Source organism: Vipera berus, assembly GCF_964194415.1.
Source record: "Vipera berus genome assembly, chromosome: 1".
Taxonomy (NCBI): domain Eukaryota; kingdom Metazoa; phylum Chordata; class Lepidosauria; order Squamata; family Viperidae; genus Vipera; species Vipera berus.
This window is the reverse complement of record NC_138202.1, coordinates 289,923,365-289,942,567: the sequence shown is the minus strand read 5'-3', so window position 1 is coordinate 289,942,567 and position 19,203 is coordinate 289,923,365. Positions and strand designations below refer to the sequence as shown.

Sequence of the window (19,203 nt, the reverse complement as noted above, 5' to 3'; positions counted from 1 at the left end):
ACCTTACTACAGGTAGTCCTTGACTTACAAGAGTTTGTTTAGTGACCATTTGAAGTTACAACAGCACAGAACTCTTATGACCAATGCAACATCCCCATGATCACATGATCAGAATTCAGACTCTTGGCAACTGGCATGCATTTATAACGATTATAGTGTCCCAGGGTCGTGTGATCACTTTTCACAACTTTCTGACAAGCAAAACCAATGGGGAAGCCAGATTCATCTAACAACCGTGTTACTAACTTAATTGCAGTGATTCACTTAACAACTGTATCAAGGAAGGTTGTAAAATGGAGCAAACCTCACTTAAATGTTTCACTTAGCAACAGAAATGTTGGGCTCAATTGTGGCTGTTAAATGAAGGACTACCTGTACTTAGGCCTGCCTTTGCTTAACCTCTAAGCACAGAAAAGGTTGACAAGATGTTATTATTACCTGCTACACATCAAAGTGAATGTGCTTGGACATGTAACTGATAAAATATTAAGCAAAGTAACACTAAGCCAGGATTTTTTTGCTATCGTAGTTTGTTAATATAATACTGAATGCTAACAAATTAATTTGGCCATCACACTACATATTATGAGAATGTACGAACAGTGCCATTATAGCTTAGTATTATATGTAACTCAGGTCAGCAAATCGGGTTGCTGAAATATCTCTATCAGGGTTACGTTTTACGGAATCCAAGGGTTCTGTGTGTTTCCTCAGACTGAAATAGTTTTAAAACCTGTTTAGCATGTTTCTGGAAAACATGCTGCAAGTTATCTATTCAACAGTATTTTCAAATTAATGATATAAAAGCACGTTTTCATTTTCATTAACCTGCACTTTCCTAGACTGAATTAGACATATTAAATGGAGTTTCTTTTCTTTTGTTGGCCACTCAAAAATACATTGATTTATCTGCATCCTTCTAAAATTGAATCAATCTTGCTTCTCTGATTGATGCTCCCAAAAAACTCTCTCACACACTCGAAGTCACATATATAGAACAATACATTCTATTGCAAATGCCTAAGCTCTATCTATGTATAGGAACAATTGAAAAAGCCGCCAGGAAACTTGTACCGGTATCAGCTCTGACATTTTCCTCTGGGGCTTTCAGACTTTGGGATCCTAAAGTAAGTTGCGACGTCCTGCCATGTCACACTATTATATCACCTTGTTAATTCTGATGCAGTAAATTCCGAAACGATTTCCCCCACCCCCCAGCCCCGATACCTACAGAAGTTTTCGCAGACCACGGACAAGAGCCAGCTTACAGTCCCCGCACCCCTTCCCGAATTCATATATATATATATATATATATTAAAGCTTTCGGGCAAACCTTTGGCTTTAGTTAAATCCAGGTATCTATTTCTCTTCAACGGCCCGCAGTTTGAGGATAAGGACGACGACGGAAATGATTTGGGGAGGGGGCCCTACTGGTTTTCTAGGCAAAGACTCGCGGATCCAACGGTTGGAAGACACTCCTAGGTTGCAGGTGAATACAAACCCAACCTTGCAGACCAGCCTGCAAATCCGCAGAAAAGAGAATCCGGACCCAGGACAAAAAAAAAAAAAAAGCAGCGCGCGCCTTGGCTGGAGGGCGGCTGCAGCGTTTGTAAGCCTTGGAGGAGAAACAACCCCCTGAGCAGAAAGCAGCGGCGGGAGGGACTTGAGAGGAGCGCCGAGCGGCTCGAAAGGGGAGGCGAGTGTGATTTGTTTGGTGACCGGAGCCAATAGAAAGCGTAGCCTTCGGTAATATCCCCATGCGGTGGGTGACCCAGAGGAGTCAGAGCAAAAAAGCCTCCCTCGCGCCTTCCCGCCAGCAGCAGCAGCAGCAGCCCCTTTTCCACACACGGCTCTCCGCTTTGGCTGCGAAGCGTGGCACCGCCGTCCCCTTGAAGGCAAAAAAAAAAAAAAAAGGCACGTCGCGGCGTTGGAAGGAACCCAGCGAGAAGCTCCCTCGACTTTCCCCCCCCTCCCGCTCCGAAGAGAAGGCCAGGGCCGGCGGCCGCCTCGGCAGCTGACAGGTAAAGAAGCCGTGCCGTCCGAAGGGCTGGAGGTGTCGGCGGTGCCTTTAGGGGCTGGAGAGGAGCCGGGCAAACAAGACGCCGGCGGACGCGGGCCGTTTTTCTTTCTTTGGGGCAGGCGTGAGACGCGCGTGGGCACATTCTCGAAAGCGTCGGAATCTCTCTCTCTCTCTTACTCCCCCCCCCCAATGAAAGGAAGGGTGAGAAGCGGTATTTTTTCTTTCTTTCTCGCCTTTGGGGAAGACTCTTCCCCCCCTGTATTTTTTTTAATAGCGTAGTATCCTAGTCCGCTTTCTGCTCATAAACTGCCCTGCCCTTCAAGGCTTTTACGTTTCTCAAATCAAAATTACGGGTTCTAGGTAATTAATTACCAGGCAGATGCGTGTACGTTCTAAGTAACCACATCGTTACATCCTGGTTTGTTGGAAGCAAGGGGTGGATCGGAGTGTGCTCCGCAGCGGAAGACCATTCTTGTTTGCTGCGTGTGTAAAACTTGGTGCTAAAGCTTTTATAAATGCCGTATTTCACTTTTTTCTTCTTCTTCTGAACTTTGGGATAAACCCGGTTTAAGGATTAAATGATTTCGGATAGGCCTGGTTTAGCGTAATTAATTCTAAATCGGGATTTTTTAAAAAAAACAAAACCCAGAGGGAAAAAAAAGATTAAGTACATACACCAGTTTATAACCATATCCTTTTGAAACGTGGAATGTGACTTTATTTTGACCAGGAGTGTTACAGGGATAGAAATTCATCCTTGCTAGGGGAGGAAAGTTTTCCTTTTAAATTGAACCTACACATTTGGAGATCTATAGTTTTTAAATTTCATATAAAAATTTAGGAAGCCGACGTACAGAAGAAACCTGGAGACACTTTTTAATTTCAGTGCAGGAGTGTGCAAGTAGTTACATAGCTTTCTTCAGGAGATTTTAGGAGGATAAAATTAGTAGCCTGACTTTATTTTCAAGAAAGCAAAATTCTTAAAGGTGAAAAGAGAGAGGAGGGAGAGAAGGATGGGAATGTGGACAAGCACTCACATTGAAAGCCTCTTGAATACTGTAAGTTGAACCTGAGTTCCAGCCAGTCCCAATCACTGTAGTAAATGGTTTTTGATGTAAATCTACAGGAATCCAAACAATGCCTTCTGAATCAAATAGCAACAGGTGCATGGTCCACTCTGGGCCTTAATTAGCACTTTGCATATCAGACCACAGTGCTGCTGCTGCTGCTGCTGCATGCTAATTCACTATGAAATCTAACATCCGTTCGGGTTCTTGACTTCCCACCAGCACAAATACAATGCAGGCACTGTGTTTCCTTGCAAGGGTTTATTTTCTTTTTTAACATGTTGAATAAGGTAAGGAAACAAATATTGTTGAAATCATTGTTCTGGTATGCTTTGCGTGGACTGAAACCAAGCAAATGTAGTTTTCTTTAACCTCTGTGGGTATATTTTTCTAGCCTTTCTTCTTTTGTTATCTGTTTATTATAAACTTGAAAGTAGAAACAAAGAAAGCACTTTTCAATGAAGGCTGATAAGGAAATGGGTCAACCCAATCCATAGACCTTAAACTTGTGGGCTGGAAGTTGAAATTTACTCCTGAGCCCAAGCATTTTCAGGTGTAATGAAAGATACTGCAGCTGGGAGCATATATATTTTGTCCTTTGAACTTATATTTGCTTTTTGCTAAAGAGCTGCAAAGCTGGCTCTTAATATGCTTAATTCTTTGACGGTAAGATTTGCTGATTTGTCATATATGAATCTCCAACTCAAGTAGTTGGAGTCAAATGCAATAAGTTTAAAAACAAAGGCATTTTTAATAAATAATTCAGAAGGTGAATTGCTTTCGACTCAGTAGGACTGCCTTTGGAATAGAGATGCAAAAGTTCTAATGTAAGTCTTTTGAATACATTGCTTGTTCCCAAAGCTATCTGGGGGAACATGGGACATATTTGTTACAACTACACTTATAACTAGAAAACATTACTTAGATAAATGATTTTATTTAGCATTGGACTGGTAGGATATTTGTAATGTAACTTTTTGGAAGCTCTTGGATATACTTCGGAAAACAATGTGAGAGTCTTGACTTAAAACTGGAGGTGAGTAAAGAGCCTTGGCTGATGTTTTCAAGAGTCAGCTTCCTAAGGAGAGCTGGTTATTCAGGGAAGCACTGGAAGAAGTCTTGTTAAATGCTAATGCTAAATATTTAGCATATAGCAATTATGTTAACAGTGTCATTGCTCTTTATATCTTCTCAAAGGAGTTATTTAAATTATAGTCTGTCCATCTATCAATGATGTCAGAAACTTGCATTAGAAAATAACTTAGAAAAATTAGAACAAACAACTTATAAAACAATAGTAAATAGTTTTGTGATACCATAGAAGTTGAATCTGTTTCCTTTGGGTGGGAGAGTCCTGCAGAAGACAAGTTTTGTTGAGGAGAGGAAATAATCTGAGAGAAAGGGATGAATCTTTCCTTTACAAATGTCTCCTCCTGCAGTTCTTGTACTTTTTCCTCCGCTCAAAATCTTCTTCCTTAGGGATGAAGGACCTTCAAGAAGGAAAAAGAATGATCCTGACAGGAGAACATAAACTATCCAGTGGAGTGCTTTTGTGTTCCAACAGATCAATTCAGCTGTCACTTTGGAAATTGCTAACTCTGCTTCATATAATTGCTAAATTTATTCAGAGAATTGTGTAATGAGAAAATATGCAAATCTTGACTGGGTTTCCTTAAGATCCCTTTGATGAAGGAGTGGGTTCTCTGGTGAAGAGTGGGTTCTCAGTCTTCAATTTTATCAGCATCGGACAATTCTGTCTTTTCCCTGGAGAAAACCCCTCTTATAATAAATAACCTGGAAAGTTTTAGCTGCACATCTGATAAACTGCAGTTAACAGAAAGATGTGAAGCTCCTTAGTAAAAGGAAGCCTCTAGTTTCCTCCTTTTCTATGTCTTATACGTGGGGGCACACAGGCAGTAGTAATAAAAATACTTAAATACACCAGGGAGATTTTCAGTGGCTCCTTATTGCTTTAGTTAGCAGATCCGCAGGAAACTCAAGACAAATCCTGTGAATCTGTCTGCCTTGTGGCTTCAATCATTCAGGATGGCTGTCTTTACTTCAGCACAGATACACCTATTGTAGGAAGTCAACAACAATTATATAAGTAATTGGTGGCTACCATCTGTGGATCATTTTATTGGATATCACTATATCTTTTGACAGGGGAACCTTTAAGCTTATGTATTGAGCAAGCTGATTCATATGCTTCCCTTCATGTTTGGGTTTTTTAATCCCATCTTTTTAATATATAACTCAAGGCAGTGAACATACCTAATACCTCTGCCTCCTCCCATTTCCCCCACAATGACAAACCTCTGAGGTGGGTTGGGCTGAGAGAATGACTGGCGCAAAGTTACCCAGCAGCTTTCATGCCTAAGAGAAACCTAGAACTCAGAGTCTCCTGGTTTCTAGGCCAGCATCTTAACCATTCTCCAAATTTGGTCTGGTATTTATTATTTTGTAATTTACTGAGATACCATGTGTAGGGTTGTTATTGTGGCAAAATAAAATCTCTATCCATATTGTTTTCCTTATGCTTCAATTTAAATATTTTTCTAAACCTGTGTATTCTTATTTTTCCTTGTTGGAAAACTATGATTAACTCAACTCTAAACAAACCCTGTAAACTTTTGCCTGGTTATATAGAGGCTGGAATGGTGTTACCAAAATGCCCATGATGCCTCTAAATTCAGTTCCACACATGCTTTTTCAGTTACCGTAAATTCTTTGTAGTCGCACAGCCACTGTGTTTTTTGAAAGAGGAGGAACCATGCCATATAGATGTCAGAGCTCTTGAGTCAAATTTATATATTTATTTGCAGAGCTTATAGGCCATTTCAGTTTGAGCCCAACAAATTTTTAGTATTTTTTAAAATCAAAAGTGATATTGAAATGTTACTTTTCCAGAGTAATCTTATGCATATTTCTGCACAACCTGAATTATCCTGAATATCCAGTATAGATAGGACTGTAATGAAAGACTCAGGAGCTGAAAATTCTCCATTTTTCTCTTTTGATCAAACTAGTAGATTGAATAATGGCACAATTAAGAGAGTTAGCCTAAGACAGGGGTCCCCAAACTCTTCAGCTCATCAACCTCTTTATGAAATTTCAGATTGTTCATTGGTATCCAAAATTATACTGTATGAATATAATTAATAAATGTAATTTTAATAGCACTATGAATAATAACCATAAAACATATTTTAAATATGAAAAATGTAAGATTTTACATACATTTATCATTAATGGGAAGGATGCTTCTGATGAGTGACAACAAGGGCTTTGATATTTGATTGGAGAATGAGTTTTAGTTGTAAATCACTACACTCTTCCAGGTTCAGACTATTTATATCCAGTATATTCAGGTTCAGTCAAGCGTGAACTGAATGGCTAGCAGTCTTAGGCAGCCAAATAACTACTCTGTGTTAGCATTGTAGACTCCTGACTAGTGTAACATTGTCGATAGATAGATAGATAGATAGATAGATAGATAGATAGATAGATAGATAGGAAAAAGAAAGAAAGAAAGAAAGAAAGAAAGAAAGAAAGAAAGAAAGAAAGAAAGAAAGAAAGAAAGAAAGAAAGAATATTTCTGTTGACCCCTTGGGTAGTCCTATTGACCCTTGAGAGTTAATATTGATCACTTTGGAGAACCCTGGCCTAAGATAAATTCATGAAAAATTTGAGGACTTCAGCTGAAGAGGTTATTATAGGCAATCTAAATCCAACATTTATAAATCAAGTTTGTTTCTTTTAATAATATGACATTTGAAGTTTTGAAGTCTCATTGGAAAATAACACTGTCCTGGACCTAGCCATCATTTCTTTACAAGTAAAATGTATTATTTCAAGGGAGTTCAGCAGTATGTTTACTATGACTGAATTAAAGGAACATTGGAAGTCAAACTAAACACAAGAGAAAACTGATAAATGTACATTGTACTTTTGTGGATACTGCCCAGCAGTATTGGGAAGTTTACAGTTTCATTTTGTTGGTTGTTCAGTCTTCATCATATGGACATTTATAGCCAGCCCTTTATAATTGTGCCAGATTTCACAAAGGTTGGGAAATTATGTTTGAAATTTGTAACATGTCATTTTATTCAGTCCTGTGAAATTATCCTGGTTTTATTGTTGCTTTCCAGGGACTTTATTTAATTCTTGGAACTAATGACTAGGGTTAATATTTAAGGACACAAAGTGATAAACAATGAGTCTCAAAAACAAAAGTAACTATGGTGTAAGTAGCCATAATCTTGGGACTGTATGGAGAACTTTATAATTCAGTTGCATTTCTAAAACTGGCAACTTGTCTAATTGAAAGAGAATTTTCTGAAAACTTGGGTTTATTGCTGATTGCCAAATCATGCAGTGTATAAGAGTACTTTTAAAGAACAAAGTCAGAGGTCAGATTACTGCTTCTCAGATTTAAAAACATAGCACAGGATGGCACACTGTTTATGTGCCAAGATGAATGGGAGTAAATACTTGAGAAATTGAATAAGCAAAGATCTTTAGCTTAGAGCAGCTGATTTAATAAGCTGTGAAGAATATAATAGAATTACCTTGAAATTTGTTCTGATGGTAGGAAGGCAATATATGTAGTAATAACAGGAAAGAATAGTTAATGATATCAAACTATCAAAAAGAAACCACTAGTGTTTTAGCAAAATTTCTGGGTTTGCTTGAGGACTGAAATTTAATATGTAGCAGATGGTATTATGTTGTTTGGATTTGTTCCTGTATTGGGAACATTACTTATTCTTATAGAAAATTAGATTGCTTTTCTATCAAATAACAATTGGTGCATTTATTTCAGTGACTGTAGCTTAAAACAATGAAGAGAGCCAACAAAGGGAATTATAAATTTAAGTCCAGTCAGAATCTCTGGATTTTTCAGATTTGCTTAACTACAATTTCCAGTATCCCTTCCCATTGGCCATAGCAGAGCTTTCTGAAATACTCAGCAACAACTGGAATAAGAAGTTCTTGCATCAGTGACATTTAAACTAATGCAATAAGCTTTCCATGGAACTACCTTTGAAGACTACTCAAATACTACAATTGGTCAAAGTGCAGCAGCCTATACATTGGGATATGCTGGTTATAGGAACATGTAATACCAATGTTGTGGACACTGCACTGACTACCAATGAAGTTCGCTGATTTTGTCCTATAAAGCCCTAAATAGCCTAGGCACTTTCAGAAGCACCTTCAAGGTGAATCAACCCATCCTATACAAACATTCTGGGAAAGGCTGCTTTTCCACTTCTGTGATTTGCAGAGACCAAGGGTAAGAAGTGCAAAGTCTTAATCATGGCCCTGATTTTATGCAATATCGTATAAATAAGATTGCCACTTTCTCTAATATCACCCCTGAAAATAACAGGGAGCATTTGATAACTAAGTTTGCCATCATTTATTTTATTGCTGTGATAGTTAATATTTTCTGCTGATGTAAATTTTTAGTTTCTATTTTAATTAGCTTTTTTACTGAAGATATTTTTATTATTTACATTATAAATATTTTAGCTGTCACTTGTAAACCAGAGAGTTTATTGTAGAAACACAATACATCAATATATATATGATGATATCAATATATCATCATGCTAAGCTTGTAAGCCGCCCTGAGTCTTCGGAGAAGGGCGGGATATAAATGGAATTAAAATAAAATAAAAAATAAAATAAATCATCAAATATTTGGAAAGCTACAGGTTCCGCAAACTTTTAGGCTAAGTACACAAATGGCTGTTAATGAAAAAAAGTCCTCTTATGAGACCCAGGAATTGCAATTCTTGTCTTTGGGAATGATCCTGCCATTGGTGTAGCTCCTACCCTTATGTTTAAAGAAAGTAGTGAAGATTTGGTTACTCTCCCAGAGTTTAAACAGAGTGATTGGTTGTGAACCCTCCTCTTGTTCATTTGCCTGTTTTGAGTTGATTGGACTTGTTTTGAATACTTTGCTCTTCCACTTTAGTTGTATCTGTCATATGCTTCACATATATATTCTTAGTTGTAAGCTGCCCAGAATAATTTTTGAGCCAGGCAAACTCTAAATTAATTAAATAAATAAGCTGGTTAAGAGTCACTAATGGAGAGAAAATCTTTTTTTTTCTTCTTTGAATTTTGTTTCTTATCCTACTTCATTTCTTCATACTGTATGTTATTTTTGACAATGAAATAACCTTTCCTTTCCTGCTGACTTTTATAGAGCTGATTATCTTTGGGTCGCATCTTAATACAACTTCTTAGCTAGCGTTGTGGATGGCAGCACCTGCTGACTTGTTGGATTTAGGAGTTTAGCAGGGTTAGGACTGATTAATACTTCAACGGAAATTCTACAACTGTAGACTAGACTGGGAAATAAACAAGACAAACCAACAATATCAAAACATCATTCTGGAATAAAGCAGTGGGCAAACCATAGTCAAATTGTTGCCAAGAAAACTACTTGGCTTTATTAATGCAGTCATCAGGATCAAGCCTGATTTCAGAATATCTGCCAGAATTTCCATTGCTAAGCAAGGTGGTTGTTAAGTGAGTCACACCCATCTTTATGACCTTTTTGAGATGGTTGTTAAGTGAATCACTGCAGTTAAGTGAATAATTGTCAGTAAGCAAATCTGGCTTCCCCCACTGTCTTTGCTTGTGAGAAGCTGGCGGTGGAGGTTGAAAATAGTGATCACATGACCCTGGGATGGTGCAACCATTTATGGTGCAACCATAAATACATACCAGTTGCCAAGTGCCTGAAGTTTGATCACATGAATGTGGGGATGCTGTGACTGTGCGAGGACTGATCATAAATAGTATTTTTTTTAGTCCTGTTGTAAATTTGAACAGTTGCCAAACGAATGGTTATAAATCAAGAACTACCTGTACTCCAGACTGGTACTCAGTCATTGTACTTCACATTTTTTTAAAAAAAATAACAATACTGTAATGTACACAGTATCATGGAATGGGACAACTTGCCATGGTCAACTTGGCACAGGACAATTCAACAATTTAGTTATTTAGTTATTTTTTGTCATTCACATGTCATTTTACCTTACCTCCTTTTGCACCGTTTCTTTGGTGATTCCAGTCCATCATTTCTTTGATATCAGTGTAACTCTTGTCCCTCGGCAAGTTGGCCATGGTAGGTTGTCCTAGATCAGGGGTGTCAAACTTCTGGCCCATGGGCTGGACGTGTCCTGCGGAAGCCGCATCCATGCCATTGCCGGCAATGGCAAAACAGTCCTGATACGTTGCACGATGTCACGTGACGTCACGAATTTGACATGTCTGTTCTAGACTCACAAGATCATAACCTGCAATGCTTTCCTTTGTATATATGTTGATGATATGATTCTCAGTTGTATCTTGCTACCTCAGGCTGTGCCAGAAATGCCATCAATTTATTGAACCAATATCTGGAGACTTTTACAGGCTGGATATGTGAAACTTAATCACAGCAAGATAAGAGTTCCTGTCTGTGTACAGAGGTTTGCAATCAGCTCTGACATTGTCATTCTTGGGACTGCAGATCCATGACAGGATCATCTTGGATTCATGGCTGACAGAACGGAAGAAGCTTCTTGAATAAGAAGTGAAAATATCTTCAAGGAAAACACAGAAAGTCCAGTTACCTCTTGAAAAAGCACCTTTCGGACAACCATGATCTGGCTCTCCATAGACATTCAGTATTGACCTCATTCTCATAAAGTTCAGGAGCCCAAGCCTTGCAAGTACTGTTTTTAACAGCTGTGTTTGTTACAAAACAAACCTTCTGTTAGAAATCAACTTTGTCCCCATATAGTTGCCTCTCTGAAAACTGGGAGATTGGAGGACCAGTCGATTGCTCTTGGGTGTTACATGTGACCATTGTATGTGAAGATTAGATGAGAAAAGTCTACATGAAGAAAGAAAGAGAAAAACAAAAGAAAGCTTCTTCTGTGGAAGCAGATTGTTAGCATCTGGCATTTGGATGTCAAACGGTTGGGGGCATACAAATGAGAGTTAACCCTCTTTCTCAACCATCCATAGTCAAGTTATGATGCTTGACTGTCCTCCCTGTCCGCTTCTTGGTTGCTGCATGTAATATGAAATTCTGGAAAACAGTAAATGCCCTACACACGCCCTTTTCTAAGGTCCTAATATATGAAACGTCAGAAATACTTGTGGCGCTTGTAGTGCTCTCTGAGCTTGATCATTTGCATGCAGATGTTTTATTACCCAACTAGATAACATCAGTGCGCTCTTTCCTAAGTGCACTGAAGTTACTCTTGGATAATGAAACATCTGCAAGCAAACAATCAAACTCGGAGAGCATCAAAAACTTCATAGCTCAACCTTGAGTTATATCTATTTTCTTCCACTGGAGAAATACTTGTTTCATACCTTTTGACTATATAATTCCCTTCTCACCCTTATGGGTGGTATGTGTCTTTCTCAGTCTTGGGTCCTTTACCAGAGTTTGAGAGTTCTGCACAGTATCTTAACACTGCCCTCTTCTGGACAGATATTTTTCTGAGATCTATTGGAGCCATTTCCCAACTTAGGAGTCAGAGACATGAATTCTCTACCACCATTGGGACCACTTTAGCTTTTACTTTCTACATCCTCTCTAGTTCTTCTTTAGGCCCTGGCCATTTCTCCATTTTCTCATATTCTTCTTCCTGATGTTGCTGTCACTTGGCATTGCTACATCTATCACCATTGCTGTTTTTCTGGTCCTTGTATATTACCATGATGTCCAGTTGATTGGCCAGTATTACCTGTCTGGAATCTGGAAGTCCTGGAGGATGTTATCTCTGTTATTTTTCATGAGCTTCTGTAGGATCTCCCATTTAGACTTGGGAACATCTAGCCTATGTGTTGTGCAGATAGTTCTGTACACAAAGCCTGCTTTTTGTGCTGTTTGGTACATGCTGTTCCTGCCTGCATCTTACATCCTTACACTATGTATTGGAGTGTCTCTGAAGTCTCTCTTCATAGTCTGCACCTTGAGTCCTGTCTAGTGTAGTAGATTCCTGCTTCTATAGATCAGCAGTTGGAACAGTGCATCGCTGTATTTGATGGTAACTTGTGCAAGCTGTCTTGAGTTGACTTCCAGCACTATTTTCCACAGTTCCCACAGTTGATTTTGTATAGTGTAAGGCATTCACAGACCCACGTGTTTAGCATACAGTGGTCAACTACATGTACATGAAAAGCCCACAAGCATAATGTGAACTCAGGAGAACTTCAGAGCCAAGAAAATCATACTTAGAAATTTACCTTATGTGATACCAGATTCCCCTCTTAATATGACATCTTTCAAAGTTATCATTGGGTAATGAAACATCTGCAAGCAAACAACCAAGTTCAGAGAGCACCAAAAACTCTATAGTTCATCCCGAGCTACATACATACTGCACTTCTGTCAGATAAATACTTGTTTTGTACTTCTTAACTATATATGTCTGAGTGTTTGTGTGTTTTACAAAATCAATTAATTCATAATTCTGTTCTTCCTTTTACTATATTATATATTTTTCCCCAATGATAGATGGTAATTTTTTAAGGGGCAGAAAGAATAAATGTTTCCTCCTTGTCTCAAATAGTCACCAAGCAGGCTTTGTACATTTTCATCTGCTGTTAGGAACAAGGAACCAGAACGACACCGTGAGCTTATGAGAGAAGTTTCTTTACTGTTACTTGCCTTGTTACAAGAATCTCATCAGACTAGCTATGCTCTCTTGGGAACCAGGCTCCAAGGATTTTGGGGTGGGGGAGTCAGGTCTCAGCCACTTCCTCCCCTGCGGAGATCCCAAGCCAGCCAGTCTCTTAACCCCACCCCCTACTCTAGCTGCAGATTCTCCCAGATCTGCAAAGGAATTATTTGTGAGATGCCATATTAAGAGGGGATCTGATAGGGTGAGTTTCCAAGTATGTTTTTCTTGGCCCTGAAGCTCTATTGAGTTCACATTATGCTTATGGGCTTTTCACTGAAATGTAGTTGTCCACTGTAGAAAAACAGGCCCTTTGGTCTTATGACTATAATCTGTTTGGATTGATATGAAGTTTATGAGGGATCAGTCCATAAAATTCATTGTAATGATGAAAAGTACAAATTTCTGTGAAAGTTCTATTTATATATTCCAGGACAATTTCTATCATAACATTGTTTTATTTATTTTATTTTTATTTTAATCCCATTTATATCCCGCCCTTCTCCGAAGACTCAGGGCGGCTTACAATCTAAGCACAAATCAAATGTGCTTAGCAGTAGCCTTCATTCTATGTATATGCCTGCTTATTAGGGCTTTCGCCCCCCCCCAAGCGGCATTATTACAAAGTCAGCTTAATTGCCCCCAACAATCTGGGTCCTCATTTTACCTACCTCGGAAGGATGGAAGGCTGAGTCAACCTTGAGCCTGGTGGGACTCGAACCTGCACTAATTGTACAGTATGCACAGTATTTATTGCATTTGCAAAGGTGTCTTTGGGAGAATCCCTGTAACTGAAACACCATTAGAGGGATTCCCAATCCCCAACCTAATTAAATAATAATTAAATAAGCTGAGAAATAAAAGAATTCAGAATTTGACTAGGAGTGAAAGTAGTTTCTCCCTAAATTACTAGGTAGTCCAGCCTTAACAGAAACTAATAGCAAATAATTCTAATAATAATCACCCAAGCTCTCCTTTTCAGTGGAGGTCACCTTTTCCTATCAACTCATTTGATTGACTTTAAAATGTGTCTGTAAGCTGAAGCCAGAGTTCACATATATTTACCCAAGCTTCTCTCACACATATTTGCAAAACCTCTTTACAGAGATAACTTAATCAAGAAAATATCAGTGTTTTAATAAGGCACATATAGGACATTCCATCTGGATTCCTTTAGGCTTATTCTCTTAAGAGCGAACATACCCAGTGCTCAAGCAAGACACATTTTCAGCTATCTGTTGGGAATGGGTGGAATACTGGACATAGCTTAGAGCAAAATGAACCCTCTGAACACAAACTGTACATAATTTAGGGGTTGTTTTAATTCGTTCTTATTTCTGGATGCTGACTACTGTCTAGGTAAGGAGTGTGTTTTGACTACAACTGCTGCTCACAAGTATAAAGAAAGCTATCAAAGATGCCTTCCATCCACTCTCCATTCTACTTTGGCTACATACTATTTCTTCTCTTCTCTGTGAATATGTTCTTTACTTTCCAAACTGATTGGTAATTTCATGATTACCAAGATTTGGAAGAGGAAAAACTTGTTTTCAGCGGTTGCCAGGCAGACCTGCTTTGTAAAAAAAACCAAGTTGAAAAATGTATTTTTTTTAAAAAAAAATACAGGAATTATTCAATAGGCCAATGCACCAGAAAATAATCCCTTCCGTCGTTAATCTACTCCTACCTTTATCATTTTAATTCAAATTCCCTTCTGTTCTGCTCGTTTATTCGAAGCAAGTGCGAATTTTGCTATGAATCCAGGAAGGAAATGAAGTCTATTTCCCATTATAAGTATTCTCAAGGGGAAGGAACACATGCTCCATCCAGGAGCCATTATACCCAAATTCATTTTTTTAAATGCTAATTTGTAGCCCTTCTAGAACTGGAGCTATAAAGCACTATGGATGGTCACTCTTTTGTCTTTTTTGTAAGAAAACAGGATCGTTGCCAAAGGGACTGTGAATTTGGTGCATTCTGCAAGGTAAAGCAGAATTATTTGATTCATTACTGCAGAATACAGCATTTATTATTCCATCTTCTGTTGTGCGGGTTTTTAAAAAACAAAGAGTGAAGAAGGGCCTGAAATTGATCGTGGGAGCGACTAATTTATTACAGAATATAAGGGATTCTGGGATATAGATGTTACATTAAGTAAGGTTACAAGTTTCATTTCTTGGTGGGTCCTCTTCCTTTACTCTTAGAGAGCACGCCTTGCTGGTGAGGCAATTTTGTCATATGCCCAGATTTTAGAGTTTTGTTGTGTGTTGTTTAAAAAAGCCTCTTACTGTGAGAATATCCAAAAGAGCTGCAGAATTCTTTGAAGAGGTGCTTTGGTCTGATGAAGATTCAAATGAAGCACCCACTCAAAGTCGCTGTGAGATGCAATGGCGCCCCATGGCTCCTAAGAACAAAGTGAAGCAGCCATGTGGCTTTGCTTCTCTGTGCTTCACAGCCCCTCCAATATCTGCTGGCAGAGGCTTTTCCACAGGCACAGCCCCTACTTGGAAATCTCCTTCAGCAGTTGTGTGTGTAGCTGACTGGCTGATTAGGAGTCACTTCTCTTTCTCCTCCTGAAATAAAAGCCACGGGCACATATTTGTGGAGATGGCTGCAAGAAGACTCTTCACAGCCTTTTGACTGTGTAAAGCCTGATACTGGTAGAGAGGTTTGTGAGGAGATGGCTTCCAATGTTTCCAGCAGTGCGGAAGCTTGAAAGATTGAGTGTTTTGTTGAGGTAAATGCATTGCCTCTTTGCTTTGAGGAAGAGGATAATAATAATATTAATAGTAATAATAATAATAATAATAATAATAATAATAATAATAATAATAATGAGGAGGAGGAGGAGGAAGGGACCTTGGAGGTCATCTAGTCCAACCCCCTGCTCAGGCAGGAAACCCTATACCATTTCAGGCAAATGGCTGTCTAGTCTCTTTTTAAAAACTTCCAGTGTTGGAGCATTCACCACTTCTGTAGGCAGGTTGTTCCACTGGTTAATTGTTCTAACTGTCAGGAAGTTTATCCTTAGTTCTAGGTTGCTTCTCTCCTTGACTAGTTTCCATCCATTGCTTCTTGTCCTGCTTTCAGGTGCTTTGTGGCAGCCCCTGAGATATTGGAACATTGCTATCATGTCACCACTCGCCCTTCTCTTCATTAAACTACACATACCCAATTCCAGCAACCATTCCCTATATGTTTTAGCCTCCAGTCCCCCAATCATCTTTGTTGCTCTTCTCTGTACCCTTTCTAGAGTCTCAATCTTTTTACATTGTGGTGACCAAAACTGGATGCAGTATTCCAGGTGTGGCCTTACCAAGGCATTGTAAAGTGGTATTAGTACTTCACGTGATCTTGATTCTATCCCTCTGTTAATGCAGCCTAGAACTGTGTTGGCTTTTTTGGCAGCTGCAGCATACTGCTGGCTCATATTGAAGTGATTGTCTACTAGGACACCGAGATCCCTCTCACAGTTACTACTATTGAGCAAGGTACCACCTATACTATACCTGTGCATTTGATTTTTCCTGCCTAAATGTAGAACCTTACTTTTTTCACCATTGAATTTCATTTTGTTAGATAGCGCCCAGTGTTCGAGTCTGTCCAGACCCTCCTGTATCTTAAGCCTATCTTCTGGAGTATTGGCTATTCCTGCCAGCTTGGTGTCGTCTGCAAATTTGATGAGTTCCCCATCTATCCCCTCATCCAAATCGTTGATGAAGATGTTGAAGAGCACTGGGCCCAGAACAGAGCCCTGGGGCACCCCACTACACACTTCCTTCCATGTAGATGCAGTTCCATTGAGGACCACACGCTGAGTACGGCCTGTAAGCCAGCTACAAATCCATCTGGTGGTGATGCTATCTAACCCACATTTTTCTATCTTATCAAGTAGTAGGTTGTGATCTACTTTATCAAATGCCTTACTGAAGTCCAAGTAAATTATATCTACAGCATTCCTCTGGTCCACTAATTTTGTCACTTGGTCAAAGAATGCAATAATATTTGTCTGGCATGATCTGCTTTTGACAAACCCATGTTGACGTTTAGTGATGACTTTGTTTGCATCAAGGTTTATATCATTTCAGTGGCACATTATCAGTGTGTATCTAATTCACCTTGTACTGGTAGCCGTTGTTTAGTGACTACCTCGTACAGTGACTGTCCATAGTTATGATGGTGATGAAAAAACAACATTGTGACCAATCCTTGCATTTACAACCTTTGCAGGTCTGTAAAACAAAGAAAATTTGAAGTAAGATCATAAGCACAGTTGCTGCTTCACTTAGTAACTGCTTTGCTTAATGTCTAGTCTCAATTTTGGTTGCTAAACGAGGACTACCTGTCTACTATCCACACTTTTTTATGGTGTATGAAAAGCAAACTCTTGGGTTGGGCTTGTCAGCAAAGTCAAGTGTCAGGATCATCATCATTCCTTTGAAATTAAATCATCTTTTGGTTGTAATTAGATTCTAGCTTTTATTGAGTGTTACAAGATTTAAGGGCATATTAGAACATTCTGTAAGCATCAAGAATTTCCTTTCCTTATTCATACAGAGCCTTTCCAAGCCATGTGGAATGGATGGAAAACCTTTCTAGGAAGATAGATCACTCTTTTTTCTGCCAGCACAATTGATAGGTCATCTCATTTGTTCTTTCCTGGAGTGGTTTATATTCTGGCAAGTTTCTGAATCCCATGTCCTCTGCAATAGGATAGGATATAGGATAGGATAGGATAGACCTTGGAGGTCTTCTAGTCCAACCCCCTGCTTAGGCAGGAAACCCTGTACCATTTCAGACAAATGGTTTTCCAATCTCTTATTAAAAAATTCCAGTGAACAAAATGAGGATTTTCTCTTTCTATCTTGACTCTCTGTCTGAGTGCTTGCCTTGATGAATCTTTGAAGTATCTCCTTTAAATAATAAATGAGGCTATGCCATATCCAACTGACAAAATGGACCCCTTTGCTAAATGAGAAAATTCCTGCCTGGATACTTAGTCAACAGGCCTCACTGAGGCAGAGCAACCAGCCTGTAAGATGTAATGTACCCCGTTGAGCCAGATCCCTGCAAACCTACATATCACCGTTCTTTATTATACAGAGAGTATGTGGAGCACACTAAAATTCTATTGAGTCAAAAATCTACCTTCTCTCAAATATTGATTTACTATTTTTCTCCTAGAAGATTCTGCCTGCATTTCCTTAATATTTTTGGTAATTTATGTATTTTTTTGATGACCAAAACCCCCAAGATGCTGCTGCTGATAATAATAATAATTTTCTGAACAGTGTGTAGGCCAATAAATTGGCTTAATAAATCTAAAAAAGTAAAGAGACATTTTTCCAAATTGACTCCCCTTCACCATTCATAGCAATATCTTCCCTGTTTACATGATGATTCTGAATCACTGCCCTGCCTATGGGACTGTTACTCAACTAAATGTATTACTTAATTAACTATTTTGTTAATCAAATGTACTGTATATAGCAAGCCCATCTCACCAAAAGTGACTCTGGGCGACAATGTAATTGTGCTATTTGAACGCTACCTTCAGCACATATATGGCGGGGGGAAGTGTGGGCCTCACTTCCTGAGCAGTGTTTGTCTCTAAGGTAACTGAAAAGAACAACAAAAGTTGGATGAAGATGCGCATAAGTAAATCAAACTTCAGAAAGGATAGACAACTGCATATATGATAGATAGATAAGACAGATACTGTAGATAGATAAATACTGTAGATAGATAATTATAGCTAGTTATGGATGTTTCAATTAGTTATGAGCCTTTCCTTTAATACAGGGGTTCCCAACCCCCAGTCCGTGGACTGGCACCAGGCCGCAGCATGCCAGTCGTGCTGCAACCGGGTTGTGCAAACAAGCGAAGCTCCATCTATGGCAGGGGTGTCAAACTCAATTTCATTGAGGGCCGTATCAGCATTGCAGTTGCCCTCAGTGGGCCGGGTGGGCGTGGCCTACTGGGTGGGCATGGCTAGAGTGCGTATGGCCTACTGGGTGGGCGTGGCCAGCTCTACATTGTTCGCATCAAGGGTGCCTATGGGGGCCTGGGCAGGAGTGGGACAGATCTGAGGGTCTCTGGCAGGAGGAGGGTCTCTGGGCCAGGGCCAAGGCAGTGGGGGCCATTCCCTCACTGTTTCCAGGATGGCTTCGCAGGCCACATGAAACCACTTCGCGGGCCGGATCCGGCCCCCGGGCCTTGTGTTTGACATATCTGATCTACGGGATGCAGGCAGCAACAAAACCATGCCCCCTCTGGTCCTTGGATAAATCTTTCTCCATAGAACTGGTGCCTGGTGCCCAAAAGGTTGGGGGCCTCTGCTTTAAGAGGTGACAAACTTTATGTGGTTATGATGAACAGCTAGTACAACCTAGCCCTACTATAATGCTTGCCT

General features: G+C 39.4%; 1 protein-coding gene across 2 annotated transcripts in view; it reads left to right on the top strand.

Moving 5' to 3' along the window:
- Positions 1 to 1,814: 1,814 nt before the first annotated feature.
- Positions 1,815 to 19,203, top strand: part of GREM2 (gremlin 2, DAN family BMP antagonist) — a 32,518-nt gene continuing 15,129 nt past the window's right edge. For both annotated transcript variants that reach the window (XM_081314567.1, XM_081314566.1), the window contains exon 1: positions 1,815 to 2,021. The gene's annotated coding sequence lies outside the window, so the exon portion shown is untranslated. The remainder of the gene's footprint in view (positions 2,022 to 19,203) is intronic.